This window comes from Nicotiana sylvestris, chromosome 7 (assembly GCF_000393655.2).
Source record: "Nicotiana sylvestris chromosome 7, ASM39365v2, whole genome shotgun sequence".
Classification (NCBI taxonomy): Eukaryota; Viridiplantae; Streptophyta; class Magnoliopsida; order Solanales; family Solanaceae; genus Nicotiana; species Nicotiana sylvestris.
The window spans coordinates 86,439,405-86,444,532 of record NC_091063.1 but is presented as its reverse complement, the minus strand read 5'-3'; positions in this window follow the sequence as shown (position 1 = coordinate 86,444,532).

Here is a 5,128-nt window from a genome sequence, read left to right as displayed (position 1 = left end):
CCCCATACCGCATCTGCGGTTCCTGACTCCACTTCTCCAATCTGCAGTTGTGCCTTCCCTTCCGCGCGTGCGGCACCGCACCTGTGGTCCCCAAACCGCAAGTGCGAAAACACCAGAAACAACATTATCAGTTACTGCAACAAATCTCCAATTTCCCCGTTAACCATCCAAAATCATCCCGAGGCCCCCGGGACCTCAACCAAAAACACCAACATGACCCAACACCTTATTCAAACTTGTTCCAACCATCAAAACACCTCAAACATCACCAAATCAACCAAAACACCTCGGATTCAAGCCTAAGTTTCTAAAATCTTCCGAAATACGCTTTTGATCAAAAACCCAACCAAACCACGTCCGAATGACCTGAAATTTTGCACACATGTCCAAAATGACACAATAAAGCTACTGCAACTCTCCGAATTCCATTCTGATCCCTATATCAAAAATCTCGCCTACCAACCAGAAATTGCAAAATATTTACTTCGCCAATTCAAGCCTAAATCTTCTCTACACCTCCAAAACCAATTCGGATCACACTCCTAAGTCATAAATCACCTCCCGAAGCTAACCAAACCATCGAAACTCACATCTGATCCCTCTAACTCATAAGTCAACATCCGATTGACTTTTTCAACTTAAACCTTCTTAAAAGAGACTAAGTGTCTCAAACCTTATCAAATCATTCCGGACTCGATCAGACCAACCTGATACCACAAAACACGGATAACGAAGCATAAAGAAGCAGAAATGGGGGAAACGGAGTGGTAACTCATGAAATGACTGGCCGGGTAGTCACATCCTCCCCAACTTAAACAAACATTCGTCCTCGAACGAGTCAAGAAACATACCTGAAGCCTCAAACATGTGAGGATATCTGCTCTGCATCTCCCGCTCGGTCTTCCAGGTAGCCTCCTCTACGGGCCGACCTCTCCACTGCACCTTCACTGAAGCTATATCCTTTGATCTCAACTTCCAAACCTGATGATACAAAATAGCTACTGGCTCCACATCATAGGTCAAATCATCATCCAACTGAACCGTGCTGAAATCCAGAACATGAGTTGGATCCCCAATATACTTCCGGAGCATAGAAACATGAAATACTGGATGCACACTAGACAAGTTGGGTGGCAAAGCAAGCTCATACGTCACCTCCCCAATCCTCCGAAGCACCTCAAAAGGCCCAATGAATCGAGGACTCAATTTCTCTTTCTTCCCAAATCTCATAACACCTCTTATGGGCGAAACCTTCAACAACACCTTTCCGCCAACCATGTAAGACACATCTCGAAACTTCTTATCAGCATAACTCTTTTGCCTCGACTGCACTGTACGAAGCCTCTCCCGAATCACCTTCACCTTTTCCAAAGCATCATGTACCAAATCAGTCCCCAATAGCCTAGCCTCACCGGGCTCGAACCAACCAACTGGAGATCTACACCGCCTCCCATACAAAACCTCATATGGAGCCATCTGAATACTCGACTGGTAGCTGTTGTTATAAGCAAACACTGCAAGTGGTAGAAACTCATCCCATGATCCTCCGAAATCAATGACACAAGCACGCAACATGTCCTCCAATATCTAAATAGTACGCTCGGACTGCCCGTTCGTCTAAGGATGAAAAGTTGTGCTCAACTCAACCTGAGTACCCAACTCTCTCTACACGGCCCTCCAAAACTGCGAAGTAAATTGAGTACTTCTATCTGAAATGATGAAAACTGGGACATCATGCAAATGAACAATCTCTCAGATATAGATCCTTGCCAACCACTCTGAAGAATAGATATTACACACAGGAATGAAGTGCGCGAACTTGGTCAGCCGATCCACAATCACCCAAATAGCATCGAACTTCTTCAAAGTCCGTGGGAGTCCAACAATAAAGTACATAGTGATCCTCTACCACTTCCACTCAAGAATATCCATCTGCTGAAGCAAGCCACCCGGTCTCTGATGCTCATATTTCACATGCTGACAATTGAGACACCGAGCTACAAATCCCACAATATCTTTCTTCATTCTTCTCCACCAACAGTGCTGCCTCAAATCCTAATACATCTTCGCGGCGCCCGGATGAATCGAATACTGCGAGCTATGGTCCTCCTCCAAAATAAACTCCCGAAGCCCGTCCACATTGGGCACACAAATCCGGCCCTGAATCCTCAACACCCCATCATCACCAATGGTCACATCTCTAGCATCATCATGCTGAACTCTTTCTCTAAGGACAAGCAAATGCGGATCATCATACTAGCGCTCTCTGATGCGATTATATAAGGAACAACTAGAAACCACACAAGCCAATACCCGACTAGGCTCCGAAACATCTAACCTCACAAACCAATTGGCCAAGGCCTGAACATCCACTGTAAGAGGTATCTCCCCAACTGAAATATATGCCAAACTCCCCATACTCATTGCCTCCACATATGGCCCATCTCGCCACACTCATAACAACTCCCAAGTGCTGGAGAAGGGGACTGAAGGGAACCCCTTGCACCAGAGTGACTAGTAGATGCACTCGACAAAGAAGAACCCTGAACCGATGGAGCATGAGATGCACTCTAAGCTGGAAGGGCAATACTGACCCTACTGAGATCCATGATAACCATGACCTGAAGATGCCCCACGATAACTTGGGTGAGCTAACCGTGCATGCCTAAATGAATGGCTTCTGCTGTGCTGAAACTAACCCCTCGAAGGAGCACTACTATAGCTGCCAGATCCTCGAGGCCTCTTGGCCTCCCTCTCCTCTCGCTCCTGACGGAGAACCGAGTCAATCTCACGAGCGATATCAACCACCTCCTCGAAAGTAGCACCCATCACCCTCTCTCTGGTCGTAAGAATACGGAGATGATAAGTAAGGCCATCAACAAATCTCCTGATCCTCTCTCGATCTGTCGGAACCATCCAGATGACATGACGAGCCAACTCAGAAAACCTCAACTCATACTGTGACACAGTCATATCCCCCTATCGTAACCACTCAAACTGTCTACGCATCTCCTCTCTACGGGATTGCGGCACATACTTCTCCAGGAAAAGAACAGAGAACTACTGCCAAGCAAGGGGTGCTGCACCAACAGGCCTACCCCTCTCATACGCCTCCCACTAAGTGAAGGCAGCCCCAAAAAACTGAAAGGTAGTAAATGCCACACCACTAATCTCAATAATCCCTGTTGTAAGAAGCATCCACTGGCACTTATCCAATAATCCTTGGGCATCCTCGCCCTCTGCACCACTGAATGTCGGAGGCTAGAGTCTACCAAACCTCTCAAGTCGATGTTGCTCATCATCCGACATAACGGGTACCACAAACTCCTGAGCTGGTGCAACCGGCTGGGCTGGAGGTGCCCCCAGTGTCTGAAGTCCCTGCACAACCTACTCAGGTGTGCGAACGGCGAGAGTCTGATTGTCTCCCCCGGCCTGTGAAGTAGTTGCGGCGATAGTGGCTGAAACCGCCTGAGTCAGGCCAGTGCAAACCTACAAGATCTGTGTCAAGGCCTTCTGAAGACCCGAAATCATGATGGGCACAGCTGGTGCCTGAACTGGTGCTGCTGGAGCATCCATAGCTAGAGCCTGATCCTGAGTTAGGGCAGATGGTGGATCAACATGTGCTGCCTTCGCTGCTCTGCCTCTTCCACGATCGCATCCTCGGCCTTTGGTGGTCTCAACTGGTGGCACTAGGGGTCGTCCACCCCATCCGGTAGCGCGCGTCCTCACCATCTGTGAGAGAAAAGAATAACAGAAGTTTAGTACTCGGATCAACAAGTTCGCACGACAAGAATTTCAAGAATATGAAGTTTTTCCTAAAGGTTCTGCAGCCTCTCGAGGATAAATACAGACATCTCTGTACCGATCCACGAGACTCTACTAAACCTGCTCATGACTCGTGAACCTATGTAACCTAGGCTCTGATACCAACTTGTCACGACCCTAACCCTGAACTCGGTCGTGATGGCGCCTCTCATGAAGACAAGGCCAGCCAATTGAACCAAATTCTCATTTTTTTAACAGTTAAACAACACAAAAAAATAGTCTAAACATGATTAATAATACTGAATAGCGGAAATAACGATAACATTGCGGAAAATCCAACCCGACACAGCCCTAACCAGGGTGTCACAAGTCACGAGCATCTCTAAACCACAATACTAGTCTGCAAAAGTCATAAACTACTACAAATGTTTGAAAGGAAATGGAAATGAAAGAGAAGTAGAGACACGGGGCTGCGGATGCCAACAACTACCTCGTAGTCTCCGGAAAACCACTTGGAACTGGAGGAATCAACACTCAGGAGCGAAACCAGCAACGCCTAAATCTTCACACAGACTGCAGGGAGTAAAGTGAGTACTCCAACTCAGTGAGTAACAAATGTAAATAACGACTGAAAGTAAGAAATCACGTAAAACACAAAGCAGTATATAATGAAGCAGTAAATCACTTAAAATCAGTAAAACCAGTAAAAATCAAGTAAAATCCTATTTTAACCAGTAAAACAGGTAATTGACAGATATTTAAGATAAAGTAAACAAATAAAAGTTTGTCCCTCGGGCATAGTGTCAGGAAATCCGCCCCTCGGCAATATATCAGAACAATACCAGCCCATCGGGCTCAATCTCTGAACAATACTAGCCCCTCGGGCTCAATCTCACATCACAATGGGTACTCGCGCTCACTAGGGGTGTACAGACTCCGGGAGGGGCCCCTTACGGCCCAATCGCAATATCAATCCATCTCGTGGCATCAAATCTAGGTCATCGACCTCATATCAATCAAGCCACCTCATGGCGTATAATGTATCTCAGGCCCTCGGCCTCATATCAGTACCAGTGTATCCTCACAACTAGGCCCTCGGCCTTACTCAATCCGAAAATCAACACAAGCCCCTCGGGCATTAGTAAAACAGTATTTCTCATCCCAAAACATCATTTAAAATATCATTTAAGTCTCAAAACTGAGTAAAATGGCTGAGTAGTAAGACAGTGGAAAATAACATGAATGAGTTCAAGTAATAAATCAAAACAATGAGGAAATAGTAATTAAAATCCCCAAAGGGTTCAAATAGTTGGCACGAAGCCCAAATATGGAAATCAGCCCAAATCATGATGATAGCAAATAA